At 43.8% G+C, this 13045-nt stretch overlaps 1 protein-coding gene across 6 annotated transcripts in view; it reads left to right on the forward strand.

The window, feature by feature from the left end:
• The window catches only part of MYT1L (myelin transcription factor 1 like), a 540435-nt gene that overhangs the window by 35879 nt on the left and 491511 nt on the right, over nucleotides 1–13045 (forward strand). For all 6 annotated transcript variants that reach the window (XM_055253696.2, XM_055253693.2, XM_055253694.2 and 3 more), the window contains exon 2: nucleotides 10158–10257. The gene's annotated coding sequence lies outside the window, so the exon portion shown is untranslated. The remainder of the gene's footprint in view (nucleotides 1–10157; nucleotides 10258–13045) is intronic.

Consider the following 13045-nt stretch of genomic DNA (forward strand, 5'->3'; position numbering starts at 1 on the left):
AGTGAAGCAGATTTAACTGGGTTTTGGTCTCATGTGTAGAATGAGGTAATTCCGACTTCACTGTCTGCCCTCTCTTTCCTCCTTCCGTTCGCGTCTCGAATGGCAGTGCAGTCTCCAGCATGTGTTCAGTGGCTGAAGCTGAGCCTTGCTGGGCTCCCTGGCCTCAGATGAACTGCATCAGGTGCAGGCATCAGACGCGGCTTCTGGGTGATGCTGTGCTGAGCTCAAGTCAGAATTCATCTGATCTCAGTCCTTGCCAACTCTCTTCCCCCATTCTTTCTAAATTGAAACCATCCTAAGATATGCAACAAGGACAGCCAGGCTTTTGTTGTGCTTGGGGCCTGGCGTAAGTTGAGAGGATGCCAGGGGCTCCCCTCGCCACAGGGCTCCCCTCGGATGGCCAGTTGCTTTCTAAGCAGGGTCGAGTGACCGGGGCACCACCCGTGAGTCGCTCACTGTCACCTGTGACCAACCATGCTTGTCTCTCGGCCATTCTCATGTTCCTCATTCCTCAGGGTCTGAGCTGTCACCATAATTTAATATTTTACACTGATAGATGAAGGTATCTTTTGGAACCCAGATTTTTTTTCTCTTCCTCTTTACTCTTCTCTGTATTCACCCCACTACTTTTTAAAGCAAGACCATCCAATTCCACTGAAAGGGGGGGTCTTGTCCTGCCCCCAGTGCTGGTGGCCATTGCCTTCCCATGGCCGATAATATCCAGAAGCATCCCTCAGAGGCGCGCCAAGCACGGAGCAGGCTGGCGTTCTTGGAACTGGGCATGAACAAGCCTGAGTTCCTTCCAAGGATCTCTTCCCACATCTTTCCTTCTGCTGTGTGCATTTTCAAAAACGTCTGACTCCAGAGGAGCCGGGAGGAGGGAGGAGGCCGGTCTTGCGCCTGGGGGTTGGTGTCCACCTCCTGCCCCAGGCTGAGGGGCAGGTGCTTCCTGGAAGGGCCAGGGCAGCCTCAGGCAGAAGCTTTGGCCCTGCCCACCTAAGGGACACAGACACACCATCTTATACCAGTTACTACTTCCTCAGGGGTGTGTTTTGTTCCCCGGGGACCCCCTCAGGCCCCTCACCTGGAAGCCTTCGTCCTTCTAAGCTCCGAGGGAAGCCCAGCTCCACCTGTGCGGTAGCAGTGCTCACCGTCACCCTCCACGCCCTGCTCCTGCAGACCTGCCTCTAACCGAGGGCTGTCTGTCCTCACAGGAGCACAGTCAGCGTGGGGGAATGGGGAATGAGGTCCTCCCTCTCTCTGTAGTACCTGGGTGCTGGGGACAGAGCTCTGAAGCCCTCACCCTTCCTTTTTCCTTAGTGCACTTGGCAGGCTCCCCTAAGAATACACAGGCATTTTCTTTCCCTCCTCGGTGCTGTTCTTGTTCATTTTCTTATTCCTCAGCCCTTTGGATTACATAGAAGACGGACACAGCTGCCATAGTAAAGGCCCCATGAGGCCAGTGGCACCTGATGTCAATGATGGTTTTGAGGCTTCACCTCCCGGAGCCGCTAAGCTGGGATCATCTGGCTCCAGATGCCTCCAGGGTGGCTGTCTTGGCCCCAGCTCTAGAGCCTCTATCTTTCTGATGCTGCCTCTATGACTTCAGATTTTCTCTGTAAGCAGAATTTGCAAATGAAACATCAACATGCAAGACAGAGGAAAATGTTCTTTTGCAGAGTGTGTTTCAGGGAAAAGAGCTTGCCTTGGTTCCCCGTCTCACCGATTTCCACAGATCCGTTCCTCTCCTATCCCACTCTCCTTATCCCAAATGTCTTTCTGATTGCTCTGTGTACAGACTTGGGGTTAAGATAAATTAGGGAGAATAGTTTGTCAGATACAGTTTATCCAATACGTCTGATTTTGTGGCAGCAAACTTGCTTGTGATATCGGGATGTAGAACCACTTCGTCTTTTTTAAATTTACAAATATAAACTTTGCTCTCTGTGTGACTTGAGCACAGTTTTCTCAATGTGGCTTCCCTAGGCTGGGACCGTGAGGGCCACACAGACGGCTATGTCTGTGCACCTGTCCCGGCAGGGCCCCGAGCTGAGCCCCGACGGGGATGGGAGGCTGTCCCCGAGTGCTGACGAGCCACCTCTGGGTTTGTAGTGTCCTGTCCAGAAACCGTGCCACTGCTGAGGGCAATATAGAGTCCTGATATCCACAAGAAAATAAAAAATAGCAAAGGAAATCAAAGTGGGGAATTTTCCCAACAGTTCTTTCCATAGCCAAGCCTAAGTCTTTTATGCGTTTCACAAGGACTTTTTCTCCAATTTCGGGTTTGTTTTCATGTAACGTTTGGGAATAGAATTGCTATCCCAAACTAAGGAGGTGGCAGGCCGGCCTGAGCGGCACCGACTCAGCTTCAGGAGAGGCTGAGCAGGGCAGCCTTCAGTCTGTCCTGAGCCACGGTCCCCAGAGCTGCAGGCCCTGCGCCCGCCCCCAGTCACTCCGCAGGAATTTTTGCACCTGAGGACAGCAGAGTCTCCACCTGCCCTGCTCGCTGCCCCTTTTGCCTGGGAAGATTCCTTCCTTCCCGCTCCACACCAACAGAGGGAAGCAGAGCCCACGCAGCTGAGGCCCAGGCTCAGAGAGCAGCGCCCTGGATGGGCAGTCGGGCCCACCCGCTCCTCTCAGCCGGGGCATAGCCACCCGCCCCGCCCTGCACCTGCGGGCTGTCCAGGGCTCCTCCGCACTCTTAGAATCGCACTCTGACGTCTCGTGAGATGCTCCGGAGAAAGCTAGGCTGTGAATAGAAATGCTAAAAATTATCAAATACTCGGTGAGACAATGACTTTTAGGTTCTTTTCAGACCCGGTCATGTGGGCTCCTGTAATGCAAGAGCTGGCACCTGGGGGCACAGGGTGCATGGGTCGGGGAGCCAGGCTGGCTCGGCAGCTGCACGTGGCAAGGGAGGCTGCTGTCCACCTGCAACCGCACCCAGCCTACGCGACTTTCCACACAGGCCGGGGCGCTGGGACTCAGAACCCATCACGCACCCCGTCTCCTTAGAACGGAGCGGCTTCCTCTTATTTGTCCCATGAGCAAATATGTCGCTTTTGATTTTCACCTTCCAGTTTGTGTGATGAGCTTCTTCAGGACAAAGATCTGGACGCTTTGCTGCTGGCCAGTCTCCTGCCTCCCATCCCCAAGAGTCACCTCTTCCATCTCCGCGGGGAGTAAATGCCTGTAGGTTAAATCTTCTTCTGAAGTCATGGGCAGGCATGGGGCTTCAGTTCCAGCTCCAACCTGTAAAATCATGGGCTTATCTAGCTAATTGTCCCGAGTCCAGAACATTTTCATTTTATATCATGAAGAGATTTCAGCTCAAATCACAAATCGCTGGTTTCATAGTCAGAAGGCAGGAAGGCTGTACGGTGGCTTTGTAGCTAAAACCCAGAATCACAACCCTTTTTTTCTGATGTTTTTCATCATTCTCGCTTCTTACCCTGCTTCTGTGCTTTGTCTCAGGGTTCTCAGCATAGGAGAATTTAATGTTGCCCTGAGTTCTTCCTTAAGTAAAAACATAATTTATACTGAGTTTCATTTTTTTACCTAGACTTTCCCTTGCATAATCTAAATTGATTTTTATAACGGCCCTAGAAGCTGAGTGGGCTGGTGCTGTCAATGTTTCATCTTTTTTCCTCTTTATCTAATGGAGAAGTGATGGTGTTGTGAAGTTCATACAGCTGAGAACTAGCAGAATAGTAATTCAAATCTGGACAATCTTTTGCTGGTTCTGGACATTTCTTTTGAGCCAGTGTTTCTTAGCCCTGGCTGCACATCAGGATCACCAGGGGACCTTTAAAACACATACTGATGCCTGGGCCTCACCCCCAGACTCATTGGATCAGTGTCTCTGCAGGCAGGGGTCAGTGCCTTTTCGAAGGTCCCAGGTAATTGGAATATGCAACCAGGTCCAGGAATCGCATCTTTAAACCATGTTATTTTCCTGCCTCTACGTCAGAGCATGTGTGTGTATGTGTGGACTGGGGGCATGGACGCTAACAGAATGCTGTCATTTTAACCTGTAGTTCTTCCACTTGGCTGGCACGTGTGATGAGCAATTAAGTTTTAATGACTGTTTTTCTTCATTGTTATCTTTATGCCCACACCAGTGTTGTATTTCCTTAAAATGTAAGTCCTTTAATTATACAGACTGCATGAGTATAACATGTTCTTGCTATAGAGCATGTGATAAAGCACACAGCACCCTAGTCTTCGAGATGAGGTCATCCAGTGACTTCAGACTTGTACGAATAAAGAACCTTTTAAAAAACGAAAGCAGACGAAGGCCTCGCTCCTCAGGCAGAAGTAGAAGCCAGGGCTCTGGGCCTTCCCCAGCTCCCTCTCCTTGCAGATAAACGTTTGCTCCATCAGAGGCTGGGGTGACCATGGGGCCCTCAGATATACAGAGCACAGTTCCAAGACAAGGTTCTAGACTTGAATGTAGAAATTCTCACTTTCTCTACTGCTTCTCTGCCCGTGTCCTGCAATTTGTGGCTGTGTGGCTGACATCAGGAGCTCATGTGGCAGCGTTGTGATGCTGAGTTGCCAAGGCCAGTGTCAGAACATAAACACCCAGACTCCCGCTGGAGATCCCAGCCCTGCTATGGGGAGGTCTTCCCCAGGGAGCATATTTCCTCTCAGCACACTCTCCTCTCCTTCCTCCACCTCCTGGGATCTGCCTCCTGGGAACCTGCCCTTGCTGCCAGTGCTGAAGTGAAGCCCTGTTTATGCCATGACACAGGTGAGCTGGATTTTGGGGATTTATGACTGTGGCTATTAATTGGATCCACATCTAAATCACTTAAAATAATTTCTTCAGGCAATACTAAGAAACTCACCTAATGTCTCAGATATCAAATGCTTTAAAGTATCAGTCATGCACTCACCCCAGTTAGAGAGGATTTTGTTTCTATTCCACTGAGCCTGTTTTGATTCCATGGGTGGTACCAGTGAGGGGGAGTTATATTTATTTGCAGAAGATCAAGCAGCGGTACAAGGGCTCTTCTTATTTCAGTCTTATGGAAGGATGACTGTTCAAGTTAACACAGCGATTAGCAGGTTGTAATGTTTCTTCATTATTGTTATATAGGCTGTTGCTTTATGCTTACATATTTGCAGATATTTTTTATGTAAGCCCAGCTTTTCTATAAGATAGATGTAAAAATTAGCTCTCTATATGAGACTAGACAGGCCTGAAAAAATGATAATCAGCAAATTAAAAATTATTTTTAATTAAGAGTATGAACCACTGTACTACTACCATGCTTGAAATATGGGGTAAAATAGTAAAAGCCTAAAAATTATAAATAAGTAAGCTTGAGTGCATTTAAATAAAGCTTTTTGGCCAACATGCAATAAAGCTTCAACCTATCTGGCAGTGTGATTAATACAGGATATTCCCACCTTAGCCGGACAGGGCCACCTATTGGGATTTTCTCAGGGTTAAGGGACAGGCATCACCCTCTGTGGTCTTCAGTCTTACTCTGCCATTAGTAGAGGATTCTTTCTGCCCTGACAAGTGTCATCATGGGTTCCGTTTGGTGATAAGGAATCTTGACCTACCTCTGACATCATGAGCTGCAGAAGCCTGCAGAAAAGCTACTTAATATGCAAGCCTGTGGCTTATATTGAAGGGTAGAACATTTTTAACAGGATAATTATCTTGGAGAAAATAACTTTTATTATTAAGTAACTTTGAGTTAAGGAGCTATGGATTTGAAGAAGAATGTAAGCCTGGCATTGCTGAGACTGAACTGAATGGGTTATATTGTTCTCTAGCAAGGAGGTATTCAAGCTGAACATGTGTATGTGGCTCTAGTCTGATAAAAATCCAAAGTGTAGCTCATTGTAAAATTAACCTGATAACTGATACTCTAGATCAGCACTGTCTAATATAAATATAATGCAAGTGGAAGAATTACATATGTGATATTACATTTTCCAGTAAATGTTAAACATAATTAAAAGAACCAGATGGAATTAATTTTAATAATACAGCTATCTAACCTAAATATGATAATATCAACAAGCAATCAATACATAATGATCAATGAGATATTTTGCATTGTTTTCATGCTGTGATCAAATCTTGTGTGTATTTTACCTTTACGGCACATTTCCAGGTAAACTGCACATGAGGCTGCTGCACGCCCTGCTCTTTGCATGGGTGTGGAGGACCCAGATAATGAGAAACGCTTTGCTCAGTTCTTCTCAATACTTTGCTCTGTCTAGGCATATGATGATCTAATTTTTTTAAAGTTCCTTTTAATTTCATTGAGGTTTGAGTGTGGTATTTAAGAGTGCTTGCTGAGAAATTAGATGATCAGGATTCAAATCCAACTCTGCTATTGACAAACTAAGTGATGTTAAGCCAGTGATGTAGTTTCCCAGGGCCTCATTTCTGTGATCTGTAAAACTGATGTCATCATGTATCTACCTGGTCGTGAGGATTAAATGACAATTCATATTTAGTACTTAGCACATAGTCTCTACTTTTAGGTCATTATAAATATATCTTCCCTGTCTCTAGAAATGAACTATAGTGTGTCAGGAAATGAGACCAGATGATCTATCTAGGGATAAATCTGATGTCTGTCTGAAGAAGCCAGAAAAGAGGGTGAGTAAATATTCTAGAATGATCTGTATACCCCACCAGAGAGTTCTTAATGGAAGGCCTTGTGTTTAGCTATTACTCTACTTAAATCTCCAGTAGGTTAAATTCCAAATTTCAAACTGTGATGTAGAGTTAGTCTGGCTTAATAGAGTTTGAGTTTCATTGCTATTACAATTTCCATGGCAAGGCAAGTGCTTCTCTTCTGCCTAAAACGTGGTGATATCCACACAGAAATAACTACAACTTTGTTTAAAAGACTATATGAAATAACTATTAATTAACTAGAATATCCATATGAATTTAAAAGACCAAGCTCTTACTGAGAAATAAAGCTGGATTTCAGAGGTCAAAAGGAGAGTCTTAAAGATGATCTAATCCGTTATCCTCATTTTGCAAATGAGAAAGTCACTCTGTGCTCCTGAAATTGCCACTTTCCCATCTTCAGTAAATACAGTACTTATATTTTTTTCAATGATTTATTTTTTAAAAAAGACTGGGACTGACTCATGCCAGTTGATTTTCTGTAAATCACTTACTTTTGAGTATTTGAACAGGTCTTACATCCAGAATTTTGCACCAGGATGCTGGTGATGCTTAACAAAATGTTTGAAAGATAATGGTCTTGACGTTAAATAACTTCATCTAGTCAATTTTTTTCAACACTTAAAAATTTAATGCCTAAAGTCTTGTAAGCTCCTTGAGGATTATCTGAATTTTTAAAAACGATTCAAATACTTTTTTTTTTAGACAGAGTTTCGCTCTTGTTGCCCGGGTTGTAGTGCAAAGGCACGATCTCTGCTCTCTGCAACCTCTGCCTCCCAGGTTCAAGCAATTCTCTTGCCTCAGCCTCCGGAGTAGCTGGTATTACAGGCATGCACCACCACACCTGGCTAATTTTCTATTTTTGGTGGAGACGAGGTTTCTCCATGTTGGTCAGACTGGTCTCGAACTCCCGATCTCAGGTGATCCGCCCGCCTTGGCTTCAAAGCAATGGCAATTTTAGATGAAATCTGTGTGTGTGTGTGTGTGTCTGTGTGTGCGTGTGTGTGTGTCTGTGTGTGCGTGTGTGTGTATCTGTGTCTCCCTCTCTTAGGTGATGATAACAGAATGGGAAATAGAACCTAGTGACATTGCTTTGACACTAAGTCTCTGCCACTCCCTGCCTTCGTGATTTCATGCACCCTTCCCGCCTTCTGCAGGTGGCCTTTCAAGTGCAGGTGGGTGGGGAGGGAAGCCTGCTGTGTCCTGGCATAGTTCTCCAGAGCCAATGCCTGGTGCTTTAGGTAGATGTGTTGCTGGCACCCTTGACCACAGATGATCTCTCCTGCTGTGCCCAAGTATAGCAAACCATGCGGGGCCACTTAAACCCATTAGACCATTTATTATTGACTCACAATAGGCAAGTACACTTTAACCCGAGTAGAAACTAAATTCATTGTCATTTTCAGTTGTAAAGTAAAATCCCAAGACCAGACATTCTCATAAAAGTTTACTAATGGGTTCTGTGTTTTATTTTTTTCAATTTGTTAGAAATCATTCGAAACTTGATATCCGCATTACTTGTTTTAAAAGTTTACATATATTTCATTTGATTTTAAATGATCTAAGATGCTCTCCACATTTTAGTAATGAATGACATTGTCCTGGAAGAGTCATCAATTCTATCTGCAAAGGAGAAAGTTTCTGTGTGTGAGCCAAAGCATGTCACAAATGCTCGATGTTTCCTTTTAGAAGAATGAAGAACAGGCCCGGTGTGGTAATCCCACGCCTGTAATCCCAGCACATTGGGAGGCCGAGGTGGGTGGATCACCAGGTCAGGAGTTCGAGACCAGCCTGACCAACATAGTGAAACCCCGTCTCTACTAAAAATACAAAAATTAGCCGGGAGTGGTGGCATATGCCAGTATTCCTAGCTACTCATGAGGCTGAGGCAGGAGTATCATTCAAACCTGGGAGGCAGAGGTTGCAGTGAGCTGAGATCATGCCATTGCACTCCAGCCTGGGTGACAGAGTGAGAGTCCATCTCACAAAAAAAAAAAAAAAAAAAAAAAAAGAAGAAGAAGAATGAAGAACAAAGAATTGGAGGATGGATTGGAGGGCCTGAGAAACTGGAGGCTAGCCTGCAGCAGCAGAAAGCACCCTCGAATTGGGAAGAGCTGGTTTTGAACCCCTGCTAGGCATGCTCTAGCTCTGTGTCTCCAGGTGTTAGGCAGCATCTTGAGCTGATGTACAGGGAAATAATGATGCCGACTTTGAGGATTAAGAGAGACACCGAACCTGCAGTGTCTGACCTAGCATGTAGCTCCTCAGCTGGATACTCGGAAATGGGAGTGGTTGACATGTGTGCTGCTCTTACCATGAAGGTCCCTGCTCATCTGTCACCAGGAACCTGTCACAAAACAGAAAGTGTGGCTTCTAGGCAGGATTGGGAAGACCCAAAAAGGGGAGGGCATTCCAGGTAGAGGTAAAGAGATATGCAAAGTTGAAAGCATAGAAGAATTTCATGTTTCATTTTTCCTCCCACAGAACTGCTAAAATTGGAACGAATATGGTTAGTGGGTAGAAAAAGTTGAATTAATGTTCCAAAGGAATTATTGTCCTTTTCTTCCACCACCCCAGTTTTCCAAGTGAACCCAGGAAATAGGAAATATGGGAAACTTCCTGGTCTGCGTGTGTTTCTTTACTTCTGTTTTTTAAACACCTCTTATTTTTCATTGTGGCATTTGTCCTGATATGGCCTTAGATAGGCAAGCTGCATTTGAGGTCCTTATTGAACCTGCATACATTGCTGTAATGCAATTCGCGATGCACTCCCTAAGTCCAGAACCTTCTCTTGCAACCGCAATCACTGCCTGACAAGCAGACTTTTGGGCATGGAGCTCACCTCCGCTCATCTCCCTGGGTTAGGAGACTTTGTAGGGAGGACGGAGACCTAGGGACTCTTGCAAGTTTCACACAACTGACCTTGTTCTTTCATTTTTATTAAAGGGCAGATTTTATTTTAAAAGAAGTAAAACTTTGGACGGGTGTGGTGGCTCACACCTGTAATCCCAGCACTTTGGGAGGCTAAGGTGGGCGTATTACGAGGTCAGGAGATCAAGACCACCCTGACCCCTGGCCAATGTAGCACATAGTGAAACCCCATCTCTACTAAAATACAAAAAACTAGCCAGGCGTGGTGGTGCATGCCTGTAGTGTCAGCTACTTGGGAGGCTGAGGCAGGAGAATCGCTTGAACCCGGGAGACGGAGGCTCCAGTGAGCCGAGATCCCCCCACTGCCCTCCAGCCTGGCGACAGAGCAAGACTCTGTCTCAAAGAAAAAAAAATTACAATTTTGAGGAGATACAGCAGAAGTGTCTAACTCCAAGGCCACTCCTTAGATAAATTTCAGCAAGTGTGGCTGTGTGTGTGTAGGGCCTTCAATACTTTAATGAGAATAGCTCAAGATGCAGGGAAACTATCCATTCCCATTAACTCAAGAGAAAAGAGTCCCAGTTCCATTAACCATTTCTTCCTCTTCTCTTACATGCAGGGCGGGTCATGCGGAGGCTGTAGCCAAGGACGAGGTGTGTGCAGCTGTTGCCTGGACGTTTGTCCAATCCACATTGACATTTGAGGGATCACAGCGTGTGGTATGTGAATTGCAATGGGACCTTACCTTTGTGTTAGGAATGTAAAGGAGGTACCTGAAAACAAGCAGAACTCACAAGGCAATGACTGATTTAGAATTCGGGCAATTGGGTTCTTTTGTACCAGTTATTTCTTGCTGTTTTTAATGCTTACACGCTTCAGTTGTATGCCATTGTCTAGTCAATTATATATACATGTTAAGTTCATACATCAACTATTACTTTTTCTTATATCTTTATACTGATAAAAGCATCGCCTATAATCTAAATATTTCATAAATGAACTGAACCAAGCAGAGAACTTGATCCAAAAAAAGTATAGTTATGTTTAATTTCCTAATTCTTCTCGTTATACTTACGTGGTGTTTTCTGAATTTCAAACTCCTCCCACTCCTACTCCCTCACTTTAGCCTGAGTGCCTGCTTCGTGTGAGGTCACATTGTAGACATGGCTGGCTCTCTTGAAGCCCTTGAGTACCCTGTAAGAAAGTTGCCACCATCCCTTTTAGACATGAGGAAACTGAGGCAGAGGGAGGTTGGACAGGTAGCCAGAGGTGCGCAGACTTCAGAGCTTACTTCCCATCAGGGCCCCATTTTGAGGCTGTAGTTTCCTTTTTCCATAGACACACATCCTTGGGAATCATTGTATCCCTTTTGAAATCTATCTTGGATGTAACTGTAAATTTTCAGCTGCATGAAAGAGTAGCATTGCCTGACCATGTGTAGGTTCGAGGTCTGAGCAGCCCTTACTGCCTGGGGACTTGGAAGCAGACTCTCAGCTTCTGTGGCCTTCACTTTCTCTTCCAATTATGTGTGGGTGGAATTGAGAAGTGCCACAAATTTAATTTCCAGGAAGACTGAGAAATAAACCAATCTGTTGGACCTAATGTCCTCTATTTGCTGCACAACTAATTTTTAATGGTTCAAAAATTATACTTTTCAAGGCGTCATCTCTGTAGTCTCTTACTTTTGGTGTCAATATCTTTAGCAACTTATCATCTCAATGTCGTTCTTTGCATTAACATCAAACTGCCAGAGAGACCAAGTTTTTAAACTTCTATTTTCTTTACATAATTAGTGTACGTCCATTGTAAAAAAAATTAGAATATTAAAATAATAGATAATATATTTTTTAAAGCACTGGAAATTCAAAAATTCAGTGACAACCACCAGTAGAATGTTGGTTTAAAATTCTTCAAGACTGATTTCTTTGACAGTCTTCAAAAAGATTTTAAATTAACATGGGTCAAACTGTACCATTTGTTCTTTACTCCTTTTTCCCTTTATGCATCGTATGAATCTTTCTGTATGAAGAACTACTTTTTTCGTTGCGGGGGATGGAGTCTGGCTCTGTCACCCAGGCTAGAGTGCAGTGGCACAATCTTGGCTCACCGTAACCTCTGCTTTCAGGGTTCAAGGTATTCTCCTGCCTCAGCCTCCCAAGTAGCTAGGGTTACTGGCACATGCCACCACACCTGGCTAATTTTTCTATTTTTAGTAAAGACGGGGTTTCACCATGTTGGCCAGGCTGGTCTCCAACTCCTGAACTCAAGTGGTCCGCACGCCTCGGTTTCCCAAAGTGCTGGGATTACAGGTGTGAACCACTGCACCTAGCCTGAAGAACTACTTTTCTGTTACCTTATTTTATTCCATTACCTCATCTAGCATTCTACTTTGTGGATATACTGAAATATACTTCATCAATTCTCTATTGTAATTTCTTAAGTTAGATTTTTAAAATTTTGCCTTATAAACATGGTTTTAATAACCATTCTTTACCTAAAACCTTTCACACTGTTAATGATTTTCCTAAGATAAATTCACAGTAGAATTGCTTGATTCAAGACTATATACAATTTGAGACTTTTGAGAAGGGCATTATCTTTACAATCCTGCTTCGTTTTATGTGTGGTCATATCACTGCATGTCCTCTGCTATTGAAAACACAGCTAGCCATCCAATGTTTGAATGGTCTGCCATTACACATAGAAGTGTCATAAATTCAATCTTAAGAAAAAACTAACCTCATAGCACAAATTTCGTTTTGTAAAGGCTAAACATGTATTTCAAAATATCTTCTAAATTCTCATAAACTCAGTTAAAAATCTGACACTTTTGTTCTTTTGTTCATATATTAAATCAATGTATGAAGCACCTACTACATGCAATACATTGTGTGAGGCAGTAGTGATATGTAAATGATAGAACATGACCCAGCTTTTGAGAAGTCCACCTTTTAGTTGCAGAATCCACGCTTATATTGAGTCTCTGATACATGATATGAAAAGCATTATAATACATTTACTTTAAAAATGAAATCTCAGTAGAGCAATTTAATATAGTGGCATTATTGTTTCTGATGTGTAACTCTGAGAATTTCGAGATCCACTACCATTAAAGAAAGCTAGGATTGTGTTCATTATACTAAACTCCAGAATGTACTACAGAAACATTTCTACCCCCATGCGACCTACCCCTAGGTATTTTGCTCCTTGAATATTTCCAGGAATGGATAGCTTACAACTCAACAAGGCAACTCATTCCATTGTTGGATTGTGTCAAGGGTTTGAATATTATTCAGTTTTATAATAGGCACCTGTTGTTCTTACTTCCAGCCTCTGGAGAGATACAGACTACGTCTAATTCAATTCAATTTAATGCATATATTTTAATGATCTACTATGTTCAGAACATGTTCTAGGTTCTATGGGCTAATTTCTATTTCATATGACATTATTTTCAATATTTGATAATAGTTTTTCTAAATACACAAGTTAACAAGTTCACCTCAT

The sequence above is a fragment of the Symphalangus syndactylus genome, chromosome 18, assembly GCF_028878055.3.
Source record: "Symphalangus syndactylus isolate Jambi chromosome 18, NHGRI_mSymSyn1-v2.1_pri, whole genome shotgun sequence".
NCBI lineage: Eukaryota > Metazoa > Chordata > Mammalia > Primates > Hylobatidae > Symphalangus > Symphalangus syndactylus.